At 40.7% G+C, this 13,619-nt stretch overlaps 1 protein-coding gene across 6 annotated transcripts in view; it reads left to right on the top strand.

Moving 5' to 3' along the window:
- CRACD (capping protein inhibiting regulator of actin dynamics) overlaps window positions 1-13,619 on the top strand; it is a 279,184-nt gene that overhangs the window by 152,998 nt on the left and 112,567 nt on the right. Inside the window, exons 1-2 of one of the 6 annotated variants that reach the window (XM_054553973.2) lie at window positions 2,779-4,377; window positions 10,824-10,902. The exons of 2 other annotated variants lie outside the window; for them this stretch is intronic. The gene's annotated coding sequence lies outside the window, so the exon portion shown is untranslated. Of the gene's footprint in view, window positions 1-2,778; window positions 4,378-10,823; window positions 10,914-13,619 lie in introns of those variants that run through there. 3 more of the 6 variants (XM_054553972.2, XM_054553977.2, XM_054553975.2) reach the window with 3 other exon arrangements.

Below are 13,619 nucleotides of genomic sequence, written 5' to 3'. Positions count from 1 at the left end.
GGACAGAAATGCTGCAAGGTAAAAAGAGGGAAAGAAGAAGGCAGTCAAGTATGTCAACCAAATTCCAAAACTTCACATTATTAAAGAAGACAGTAGACATGTCTGTAATCCAGCCAGCAAGTAAAGAAATTTCCCTTTGTTTCTTTCTCCTGCTCTTTTGCACTGGCAGCCAGCCATAATCAGCAAGGGTTTGGCCAGGTATGGAAGGGAGCAGCACCGACCACCTGGAGCACTTGTCCTATTTTGTACCTGGAGAGTAATTCTCTTGAATGACTCCTCACAATATACTCATACTTGTAAGAGGACCATTGGATTACAGAGTTAACCATCAGAACCAAAGCTTCTGACCCTGGCAGGATGATGTCAGTGTTCCTCTTTTCATGATGGACCCTGGGTGCTCTGCCATCATCAGTCCATAGATTACAGGCAGGTCTGGGCAGTAGCTTCTTGAGGTTCCTTCGTTCCTTCATTCCACTGTCCAGAATTGCATATTGAACTGTGCTCTTCAGCACTTCACTCTGGCATCCTCACCTCCAGGAAAGGCTACATAATTTGCAGGGTCCAGTGCAAAATGAAAATGTGGAGCCATTTGTTCAAAAACTAAGAACTTAATGAAAGCACAGTGTGGAAACAAGCACTTTGGGGCTGCATTGATTGCATGCCCATGAAGCTGGCTCTGCCCACCTTAACCTTACCACCTTACCAGAAGTAACCTATCACCAAGAGCAGGCACATAGCTAGTACCTCCAATCCTCGTTTTCTTTGCTGTGTTCATCTAGTATCTGCCTCCATACAAGGCCACTAGCCTTCTAATCCCTGAGACAAAACTGCTGTTTGAGAATGAAAGAAATGTGTCCTCTGTAGACAAATGCAGCCCCCCTGGGCCCATGACTTGAAGCCTTGTGCATATTCAAAAAAGACTGCCCTTCTTTCAGATGGACACAGCCCTGTGCTGGGGCATGTAGCTGGCACTTGGTGAGTGGCAGGCAAGCTGGATTCTACCTGCCTCCAGCATTCTTGGCTGGGCATCCTCATGCAGGGAACAGCCTACATGATCCCACACAATCGCCTTGAGCAAGGAACAACCTGGTTGGTCCATTGCCACGGAGTGGCTAGCTTGCTGAGCTAGTATGTCTTTTCTCCTTAATAGTTCTCACATGACAATCAAATCCTTGGATTTAGGGTCCTTGAGTACCTAGGCTTCTCTGGTTTGTACTCTAGGCTGTAGCTCTTTGCCCTTTTTGTTGGCTGCTTTGTTCACTTATTTTAAAAATTCCTTTTCTTGTGATTAAAATTTTCTGTTATTGGGATATGATGTTTCATCTGCCTACCTTTGCAGAATGAGTTTCTTTAGTAGCAGACACAGAGATCCATTAGACTCTTCTTCTGTTTTTCCATTCCAAGTTGGTGGGTGTCTCGGTCCATCTTGTGCTGCTATAACAGAATACCCACAGACTTTAACTCGAAAAGAAAAGAAATTTATTTCTTACAGTTCTGGAGTCTGGGAAGTTTGAGGTCAAGGGGCCTGCGTCTGATGAGGGCCTTCCTGCTGCATCATCCCATGGTAGAAGGCAGGTGGGCAAGAAAGCACAAGAGCAAGACAGAAGGGGTGGAACTCATCCTTTTGATCAGGAACTCTCTCGATAATGGCATTAGCCCAGTCATGGAGGGCTTAGCACTTATGACCTGATCACCTCTTAAAGATCCCACCTCTTAATGCCATCACAATGGCAATTTAAACATTAGTTTTGGAAGGAACATTCAAATCATACCAGTGGGGTTTTAGGTTTCACTCCTAAGATGATATACTTTTCAAGAAAGAAAAGAACTTAAAGAAATAAAAAGAACAAAATAGATCATTATAATCTTTCTAATCTTTTGCAGTTCCTGGCTAGCTTTACTTGAGAGTAAGCAGGGAAAGGTGAGGATTGAGGTGAGAGAAGAAAAGAAGTAAAGTCAGGTCTTGAGAGGCTTTTAAAAATTGGATTCTGACATTAAAAATTAAAAAGACACCCAGGTACAGTGGCTCATGCCTGTAATCTCAGCACTTTGGTAGGCCGAGGCAGGAGGATCACTTGCACTGAGTTCGGGATCAGCCTGGGCAACATAGCGAGACCTCATTTCTACAAAAAATAAAAACTTAACCGGGTGTGGTGGCATGTGCCTGTAGTCCCAGCTACTTGGGAGCCTAAGGTGGGAGGATTGCTTGAGCCTGGGAATTTGAAGCTGCAATGAGCTATGAGCACACCACTGCACTCTAGCCTTGGCAACAGAGTAAGACCCTGTCTCAAAAATAAAGAAAGAAATAATTAAAAAGACATCAGATTCCCTTGCTTTCCCATGCCCCCCCCCCCAAATAAGTAATGCACACACCCAGAAAGAGTTATGAGAGCTAGAATGCTGTTCATATGGGTCCTTTAAAACCTTGTATATGTTCCTACTGTGAAATTATATTAGGGTAGCAGGAGAGTCATGCTGAGTTACTACTTGACCATCTGGCCTGGTATGCAGACTGCAGTAAAGCCAAAGAATGGATTGAGGTGGTACAGGGACCACTGGGATATACCTTAAAAGAGCCACAGTTGTCCAAAACGGAATACGAAGTGCACCCTGATTAACTGTTCTAAGCAATTTTACAATCCGGTTAAATGTTTTTTTTTTTGTATGTGTGTGTGTAAGTGCAAACATGCATGTATGTGTGTGTGTGTGTTGGGGAGAAGGCTGAGAGTTGAGTCCAGTACTCCATTTTAGAAAAAAGTACTTATTTATTTTTTAAAAAGTATTTATTTGTTTATTTAGAGACAGGGTCTCACTATGTTGCCCAGGCTGTTCCTGAACTGCTGGGCTCAAGTGATCCTCTCGCTTCAGCCTCCCAAAGTGCTGACATTACAGCCATGATCTACCATGCCTGGCTGAAAAAAGTACTTTATTTTATTTGCTTGTTTAGGTCCTCAGATTTGTTTGTCATTTTTAATGTTAAAAATTCACAGTCTATGATTTTGAAACAGATTTTCATAATCCCGTAGCTCAGTATTCTACCCGTGGACTTAGAGATATTCTGTGTGAACAGATTGATATAAAAAGATATATGTGTGTATGTGTGCTTGCTTTCCTGTTCTTTAGATCAATCTGGAATTTATAGAAATATGGGACTTTCACCATGAAAAGTATTTAAAGCCGACTAGAAAGATATTTTCTTTGATTTTTATTTGGAAGCATCCTTTTCCTTTTGCATATTGCTTTGTTCCTGATAAAATAACCAGTTCTCTAGGTTAGAATGAATTAATATGTGCCCGTTTTCCCTGTTAGGCTGTAAGCTTGACCATGAAGAGCAAAGACTGAAAATAACAGTAGCATAAATAACATAATTTATTTCTCTCTCTTATAACAGCTCAGGGACAATCTGGTGGCTTCACTCCATAAGGACATCTGGGACCCAGGTTCCTCACTCATGTGGTCCAAAATGGTTTGCCACTGAATGCGTGCCCTGAGAAGCAGGATGAAGCAAGGGAGGAAAAACAATATATGCCTTCCCTTTAAGCACACATCCTGGAAATTGCCTGTATCCGAGTAATTGGAACTTAGCCATAAACGTAATGGTAGACAGCCAGGTGCCCAGCTACAAACCATAGGTGTTTAACATTATTGACAGCTGTCTGTCTCTGTTACACTTATCTTTGACAATATGTTCTGCTCATCACATCACTTTTTACAGGAGATAAACAAAACCTGGTCTGTTTTGGACCTATTTGCTTCCTTAAAGTTCCAGTTAGATTGTGTTGCATTTAACATGAGTCCATTTTGGTTTGGTTTTGTCTGTTGGGGCGTAGTGCACAAGCTCAGTCCAAAACAATGGCCTCCCTTACTTTTGTTTAAAAATTCTCCCCTTTTGGTCACGTTGTCCCTTAGGTGAGAGTGTAACCAAAACTGAAGACTTCAGTGCCACTCTTATGTATCAATATTTTGGGTTTACGGTCTCAGCACATCATTCATAAGTTACAGTGTCCTCATGGTCGTACATTTCTTTGTTTTTCTTTTTCCAGTTGAAGAGACACCATTTAACATTCTAGAGATGGCTACATGCAAACATTTAAAACTTGTAAGAGAATACAGTGCACCAGGGAGACTACTATTATGACTGTCTGGAGGATAATGCCACGAGTTTGGAGTATGCTTCTTAGCCAGGGTCCCCTTGAACTAAACCAACTAAAATAAAATAGATCAAAGAATGAGCTAGATAAGGAGTCTGCTCATTAAGAAACAAAAACAAAAACCAGCCTGTTCAATTCCTTACAACTGAATCTCTATAACACCCAACATATTCCTCCACGTGCAACTAGAAGTATCAGCAACTGTACAGACATCTCTGTTTAGCCAGTAAGTAATCTAGAGTAATTCTATTATTTAGCACAACTTCAGCAAAAGAATTTAAAACTATAGCCTTTACAGTAGAATCTGTTATAGAGCCTATGATGAGAGGTAAATTTCTAATCATTACTTCATTTACTCCAAACCGTGGAGAAAGAGACCTAACATGTGATGCCTATCCAGGAAGAGTGAAGGCCTCCTGGCAATGTTCTCTTTAACATATGATGTGGGTTAAGGGGAGTGGACCAGTGTTCTTACTGATTATGAAGCAACAAAGGTACCATTAAAGTTTCTTGGCCACAGTGGCCCTTCATCTCCCATCTATCAAGGCATAAGCTTGTCCATGTATACAACTGGCTGCGAAATCCTCCACAAATAAAAGTATAATCCACGAGTGCACACACGAGACCCCTTTTTCAGGTCTATTCATAGAGGCTAAGCAAGGAAAAAATTGAGAGATAAGAGTTCTCATGATAGCAGAGAAGTCTTTTGTTGATACATTTTTAAAACTTTTTTTCTCATATATATATATATGCTTATTTTATTTTATTTTTTCTTTTCTTTTCTTTTTTTTTTTTTTTGAGATAGGGTCTTCTTGCTCTGTCACCCAGGCTGGAGTGACACTGTCTTGGCTCACTGCTGCCTTGACCTCCTGGGCTCAAGTGATCCTCCTGCCTCAGTCTCCCAAGTCACTGGGACTGCAGACACACCATGCCTGGTTAATTCATTTTTTTTTTTTTTTTGTAGAGATGAGGGTCTCACTATGTTACCCAGGCTGGTCTCTTGGCCTCAAGCAATACTCCTGCCTTGGCCTCCCAAAGTGCTGGAATTACAGACGTGATCTATCATGCTGGCTGCAGAGAAGTCTTGATTCATGATCTTTGGAAAAAGCTGTTCATGTCTGGGATGCCATCTGCTTCTGGGGAGAAGCTTCCCTGGTTAGCTTTACCTTAAAGTCTCCAATGGACACACAGTTTCAAGAGTCTGGATGGGCCCTTCTGAGCTGTGAGATTACAAACCCAAGGTTCAAGGTCCTGAGTTTTGCTGCAATGTGAGTAGCAAGGGCAGTCTTTCTCTGATGACATTCTCAGAAGACCCAATCTCCAGGTTCTAGATTGTGAAGGGATTGATTGTTCTCAGTCAGTGGACCATGAAAAGCTTTCTTTACCTGGTGAAAATACACTTTGACATATGCATTAAAGCATTCCAGCATTTTGTTATGTCAGAGTTTAGTAGCAGAAGGTACAGGAGAATCTATTATTAGGTACACAGGCCTTCTACACATATCAGAATTTTAGGAATCTCATATAGTTTTGCAACATATATTAACAACATATTCACTAAAATACACCTTAAAGAAGGTTAAACATCATTTATTATTTGGCAATGCTTTCCATATGATTTAACATATCAATCCCGTTAGCTCTCTTATGGAGGCTTCAGGGGCTCTCTGTAGTATTCCAAAATTCGAGGTCAAAAGAGACTTAATTTTTGGAAATTTGATTTTGGGAAGGCTGTCAAATATAAAAGGTTTAAAACACTTGATCAAAATAGGGTCACAGGTCATCATAAAATAGTAGTCATTTATTTAGGTAAAGTGATAACGAAAAGATTTTAAAAAGCAAAAACATTTACTCTCTGATAGGGGAGACTCAGTTTTCCAAACAGTCTAAAGACCTGAGAAAGACAGCATGAGGCAGAATCTGTCTCTCTCTCTCTCTTTTTTTATTTTTTTGCAGTTTACTCAAAAAGTAAACAAAAATATCTTGCTATCACTATTAACACTATAAGAAATTTTTGTTCAAAAGAGAAAACCAAATTTTACTTTTGCATTGTGTATTATCAATAAAGCTAATTTTAATAAAACCTTATAAACAAACTCATTCAATCTCAGTCAGCTTTTGACCACACCAGATTCCCATAACCCTTTTATAATCTCATACAATTAAAAATTTTTTCAACTTTTTATATTTTAATTTTATCTACATTCCTTTTATTCCTTCAGTTTGAAACAACCTTTAAGTAACTTAAGTAACCTTTAACTAACTTCAAACTGGACAAACTTCAAACTAGACAACTCTAGTAACTTCGCCTAGACAAATTTTTTTTAACAAACATACATTTTATGCCTTTATAACTTCCATCATCAAAAGCATATCTTGCTTTTATATACTATGCAGAACTGTTTTTCTTACATCTAGTTGTTTTAATTACATATATTAACTACATGAACTCTTTAACCCTAGTTTTTAGTGAAATCCCTAGGAAGTAATTTTGAACTGTTTTGTATCAGTATTTGTAGATAAAAATTATTAAATTATTCTATAAATTTTTAGAAAGATGTTTCTTCCTATATTTTATTAATAGATGTAAATATATTTAGCTTCTCTCTACCATACAAAAATAAGATGCCAAACTATATAAACTTAAACTTAGGTTTGATAATTAATGTTTTAATATTTTAACTTACAAATGACTCCAATTTTATGATTATGATTTAACATAACATCACTTTAAGACTTAAAATTACTGAAAAACATTTTGAAAGTAGGACACAGGTACCCTCCCCAATGTCTTTTCCAGTCCTCCTGAGTCACAGGTAGTCACACAGCATCCACGGTGGCTATGAAGGGCAGGGCTTATCTGAGTCCTGAATTTACATGCCAGGAGAAGAGCTCAGGACAGAAGACAGAGCTGTGAGGTCCATGCCCTGGAGGATCCAACCCCTCTCAGAATAGCTGGGGCCAAAGCTCAGGCAGGAAGAAGGGGCCATAATGGGCTTGACTCTGACTTGTAGCTGCTGGTTGAGGCACTGAGAACGTGTTTCCAGACTTCACCATGGCTACCTATGCAGAACTCTCAATTCAGAGGCTAAAAACTAGAAACACAAGATCACAGTCAAATCAAGCAGGTATAAAATTATGTTTAACTGATAATTTTGAAACCATTCCTATTTTTAAAAATACCTTAACCTTTATTTTAGGTTCAGGGATATATGTGCAGGTTTGTTATATAGGTAAACTTGTGACTTGGGAGTTTGGTATATAGATCCATTCCTGTTTTAGCAACAATTTAAAAACTAGCTATATTTACCACATATAATCACATATGCATAACACATATAGACAGACACATAGACAGAAGCAGATCTTACAGATTTGTAAGATTCCTCATTTGCCACTTTTCAAAGTTTCTTCCCACTGTCAATCTCTTGATTACCTCTTTTATGCTTAAAACAATTGTTAAGGAGGCAACTCTAAATTTGCAGCTTTAAATAGAGGACACAGACAAAACAAGGTAAAAGTTTACATCTCAAAGCACAGAACTTAGATTTAAACAAAGGCAAGGTTTGTTAGGTAAACATTAATCCATTGTCTTCCCCATAATTAAAGTTCCTAGTAGTATAGGTTCAGAGACAGAGATACCCTTACAAATGAAGATTTCCTTTACAGAGGTAAATTTATTTTACAAAAGGATTTGAAGGTTGCCAGTTACATGAGATAAAGGTGTATTTGAGTTCTATAGGTGGTCTCTTTAACTTAGCTGTAATTACTGAGTTTAGGGTGGTGCCCATTAAGGAATAGGGCAAAGGAAGAGTTCTCCATGCCTGGTCTCTGCATGTATAGATCTGAAAAAGAAGCAAGCTCACTTTACCCTAAGGGCTACCTTTTATAAACACTTTATCTAGGATAAAGTGTTTTATTTGCCTTTTTTGAAGAGTCTTTAAAAAATATTAAAAATATTGAAATCTTTTTAGACACTTCTGCATATTAATACGCATCCCTAGATGAGACTAATTTGGGAGCTCTCATTTTCAAATGCATTTCTTCAAGTTCAGTGTTGTGCATTTGTAACATTCCATTGTAATTTTAAATGACCTTTACTAAGACTTTGCCATTTCTAAAGCAATTACTGCTTCCAAGGCCTACTATAATACTTATGTCAGAGGCATTTGAACAGAGCAACTCCATCTTGAATAGGGGCTGAGTAAAATGAGGCTGAGACTGAAAAAGAATTTTTCCCAGTCACTTTGCAAGCTGGGGACCTCTGGCCAGCAGTGCCCCTGCCCGGGCCTAGCTTGGCCATACTGCCTCCTGCAGGAGGAGGCCTGCCCACTCAGCCTGCCCAGGCCATGCCTGGCTTGCACACCAGCTCAGCCCATGGCTGGTTTCTCTCCCAGTGTGGCTGAGTCCGAGGCTTTTATGGGCTCAGAATTGGGGAGTGCATGCTGATTGGTTTGTGAGTATGCAAAAAAGGTAAAACAAAGGCACAACTAAACGTGGGCATGACAGTATAAAACACCAATTAGGGAAGGATAGGTGTATGGAAAACAGGGGAAGGATGGGGATGAATTAGAGGAAAGCATGCCAAATGGGAAGACAGGCTCTCAATCTGGTCCGTGGATTTGACTTGTAGCTTGGCTTTCAGGCTTTAAACTGTCTTTGGCCTGGAGGTGGGGTTTCACTGGGGACCTGCCCCAATCTGCCTAGGTATTTGAGTGCCTCCTGCCACTATCAAGACCTGCTGGGCTGTATCCCCAGGAGGCTATGCATTTTTAGTCACAGCATGAGCTAGAAGGTTGGCACAAGAGACAGGTCACAAAGACCTTGCTGATGAAATGGGATGCAGTAAAGAAGCCAGCCAAAACCTGCCAGAACCAAGATGGCGATGAGAGTCACTTTTGGTCATCCTCACTGCTCATTATATGCTAATTATAATACATTAGTATGCCAAAAGACACTCCCACCAGCACCATTGTAGTTTACAAATGCAATAGCAACATCTGGAAGTTACCTTATATAGTTTAAAACAGGGAGGAACCTGCAGCTCCAGGGATTTCCCACCTCTTTCCTGGAAAACACATGAATAATGTACCCGTTGTTTAGCATATAATCAAGAAATAACCATAAAAATAGCCAACCAGTAGCCCTTGGGGCTGTTCTGTCTATGAAGTAGCCATTCATTTACACCTTTACTTTCTTAATAAACTTACTTTCACTTTACTCTGTGGACATGCCCTGAGTTCTTTCTTGTGCAAAAGGCAAGCACCCTCTCTTGGGGTCTGTATCAGGACCCCTTTCCAGTAACACTTTCACATGTAAATGTAGGCATAGCTGGACAGTGGAGTAGTTAATTCTTTCAAAATTATGGATCTCATTTTTACCTCGAATCTTGGCTTGGGCTCTCAGATCCCCTTGATCAATTTAGCCAATGATTTTTTCCTACCAAAGTACACACAAAAAAAGAAACAAAGAGGGGAGAACACAAAAATACCTGCAAATTTCCAAAGCCTAAGTTTGCCACCCCTGCAATGTTGCCATTTACTACCAGTTTCTGTCTGACCCAGTCAGATATCTAAGGCCTCTAAATGGATCCAAGCCAGTTAATTATTGGATCCAGTTTGATCCTGGACCTAGTCCAGTTTCTGTTGTGACTTCCAAACCCAGTTTGCATCAGAAGTTTGCTCAAACAAACTCAGAGAACTCACAACACAAATCTGTGGAGCTTTGGAATCCAAGAGAGAACTTACCATGGCCCCCAGTTGCTGCACAAAAGCAGTGGACACAATGGGCCTAGCAGGTAACCTCTCTTGGTCATTCAGTGCTCCTGGAGGTCTCTGTAAGCTCTACTTTGGATCTCACTTCAGATGCCATCTGTTAAAAGACAAACCTTAGACAAATTAAAGAGTTTAATTGAGGCCAGGCACAATAGGTCACACCTATAATCCCAGCACTTTGGGAAGCCAAGGCAGGTTGATCACCTGAGGTTGGGGGTTCGAGACCAGCCTCGCCAACATGGAGAAACCCCATCTTTACTAAAAATACAAAATTAGCCGGTCATGGTGGTATATGCCTGTAATCCCAGCCACTCGGGAGGCTGAGGCAGGAGAATCGCTTGAACCCAGGAGGCAGAGGTTTCAGTGAGCCAAGATCGCGCCATTGCACTCCAGCCTGGGCAACAAGAGTGAAACCCATCTCAAAAATAAAATAAAATAAAATAAAAGAGTTTAATTGAGCAAAGAATGAGTCATGAATCTGGGATCACCTCCACTTCCACAGCCCCTACACCCCCAATCCCTAGGCCAGAGTACATTCTGAGACACTCCAGTACAGCCACATGTTGGAAGATTTATGGACAGAAAAAGGAAAGTGACATCAGTAAACGGAAGTGAGGTGCGGAAACAGCTGGATTGGTTACAGTTTGGTGTTTGCCTTATTTCTGGATTGGTTACAGTTTGGCATTTGCCTTATTTGAACACGATTTGAACAGTTGGTCACCTTTGATTGGCCAATACTTGGTGATTAGCACAAGAGTAGGTTATGCTCTGTTTACACATGTAGTTAGGTTACAGTTTACTATGGAGACACCTTTTGGCTGAATTTAAAATATGTAAGGAGGCAGCTTTAGGCTAAACCTAATTTAACAACTGAATGACCAACTGAAATACATTCTAGGAGAACATCCAGTAAACCTGAAGAGAATAAGAAAGGCTGAATGGTGGCATTCGGGGTAGAAGGGGTGAGAAACAGATCGGTAAGACTCAGGTAATTTTTTCTTTGCTGTGAATTTCTTGTCTTAGTCCATTCAGCTGTTTTAACAAAATACCATCCTGGGTGGCTTATAAACAACAGAAATTGATTTCTCACAGTTTTAAAGGCTGGAAAATCCAAGATCAAGGCACTGTCAGATTTGGTGTCTGGTGAGGGCCTGCTTCCTTGTAGATGGCCATATTCTCACTGTCACTCCACATAATGAAAGGGGTGAGGGGCTCTCTCAGATTTTTTTTGTAATTAAAAAAAAAAAATAACAAACCTGCACATGTATTTTTTTATTTAAAAAATATAGGCCAGGTGCGATGGCTCATGCCTGTAATCCCAGCACTTTGGGAGGCCGAGGTGGGCAGATCATTAGGTCAGGAGATCGAGACCATCCTGGCCAACATGGTGAAAACTCATCTCGACTGAAAATACAAAAATTAGCTGGGCGTGGCGGCACTTGCCTGTAATCCCAGCTACTTGGGAAGCTGAGGCAGGAGAATCACGTGAACCCGGGAGGCGGAGGTTGCAGTCAGCCAAGATCGCACCATTGCACTCCAGCTCGGTCAACAGTGTGAGACTGTCTCAAGGAGAAAAAAAAAAAGGAGATATGTCGCGCCACTGCACTCCAGCCTGGCGACAGAGCTAGACTCTCTCTCTCTCTCTCTCTCTCTCTCTATATATATATATATATATCTATATATATCAAACAGTTATTTTTTTTTTAATAGACAGGGTACTGGCCAGGCACAGTGGCTCACGCCTATAATCCCAGCATTTTGGGAGGCCAAGGTAGGCAAATCATGAGGTCAGGAGTTCGAGACAAGTCTGGCCAACATAGTGAAACCCCGTCTCTACTGAAAACATAAAAAATTAGTTGGGTGTGGTGGTGTGCGCCTATAATCCTGGCTACTTGGGAGGCTAAGGCAGGAGAATCATGTGAACCTGGGAGGTGGAGGTTGGAGTGAGCCGAGATCGCACCATTGCACTCCAGCCTGGGCAACAGTGCAAGACTCCATCTCAAAGAGAAAAAAAAACTAACAAAAAAAGAGACAGCGTACTGCTCTTTCACCCAGCCTGGAGTGCAGTGGCGCAGTCATGGCTTACTCTAACTTCAAACTCCTGGGCTCAAGCATTCTTCCCACCTCAGCTTCCCAAGTAGCTAGGACCACAAGCACATACCACCACACTCAGCTAATTTTTTTAATTTTTAAATGTTTTTGTAGAGATGGGGTCTCACTATGTTGCCCAGGCTGGTCTTGAACTCCTGAGCTCAAGTGATCCTCTCACCTCAGCCTTCCAAAGCATTGGGATTACAAACATGAATCACTGTGCCTGGCTCATATGTCTTTATAAGGACACTAATCCCATCCATGAGAGCACTGCCCTAATGACCTAATCATTTCCTGGAGGCCGCACCTCCTAATACCATCACCTTGGCAGTTAATTTCAGCATATTAATGCTGGGGCAACATAAATATTTAGTCCATTGTATTTGTGCTTGAATTGAATTGGCACATTATATTATATGATTGAATTGGCAGTTTATCATAATGCATATTTACTGCCTTGTTTTACTTTATCTTTCTTTGTATCGTGTCTCTTCAACTGGACTATGAGCTCTTGAGAAACAAATCTAAGTCTGCCACCTGTTTATGCCCTTGACAGTCTCTAGCACAATGTCACACATAGAGACAGTACAATAGATATTTGTTGATTGCCTGATTGAAACCATGGATGGTGATCTAGTTAGCTTTTTTTTTTTTTTAATTCAAAGCGTTTGCTCACTGAGTAGTATTACTATCTTCAATTTATCTTTTGGATGCTGAGGTTGAAGGTGACTAAGAGAATTGTACCATTCTTCCGGTGGTTCTAAATGCATTATTGATTAGTAACAGAATTGACTAGCATAAATGGCAGTTGAGGATTTTCTTCCTGTCTTTTATCTTGTGTCATTTTAGCAGACAGTGAAGGATGATTTCCAAGCCTCCTAAAAGAGCTGCGTGATAAATAACTGCTGGATAAATTAATATGCTCTTATAGATGAGAACAAAACAAGGGACCAGGTCTGGCTGTCCTGATTTTGCTTTCCTTGTTCAGCCCACTGAGGGGAGTAGCCCTTGCTCTTGGTTCAGGTCCCAGCTCCTCCCTTGCTTGTCTGTAGCTGTGGGTGAGTCATGGCAACCTTGTTGGCCCTCCCTTTTCCAATTGTAAAAGAGAAATGCGTTGCCACCAGATGATGTCTTAAAGCGCCTCCAGCTTCTGGAATGGAAGACCTTCTGGAAACACAGAGCTGTGTGGTTGCAGGAAATGGGCTCTTTGCATGATAACTAACTCATCTTCCTCTCTCCCTCAACCAGATTTCCTGCTGAGGTAAGTAATGTGGAGTGGGTTTTTTGTTCTTTTTCTTCAGCCTTCTGTTCCTTTTGTGTATGTCTGGCCTTGTAAATATGGTGAATAAATGCTATAATTATAACCCTTTTTGACAGCTCTGTAATTTAATTGTAATTCATTCTGAGCATCTATTTAAGACAATGATGTGTATTGAAGATACAGCTGTTCCAATCTCATCTGCTAAACTGACAGTTGTCGGTTGGAATCATAGTCCCAGTAACTGTAGGAACTTCCGATCTATTCAAGACCAAATAGAGGGATACACTCTGTGTGGGGGGGGTGTGTGTGTGTGTGACTGTGTTCCATATCCTGGTTTGGCAA

Source organism: Pongo abelii, chromosome 3, assembly GCF_028885655.2.
Source record: "Pongo abelii isolate AG06213 chromosome 3, NHGRI_mPonAbe1-v2.0_pri, whole genome shotgun sequence".
NCBI lineage: Eukaryota > Metazoa > Chordata > Mammalia > Primates > Hominidae > Pongo > Pongo abelii.
The sequence above is the reverse complement of the archived record's forward strand: the minus strand, read 5'-3'. Positions and strand labels throughout refer to the sequence as shown.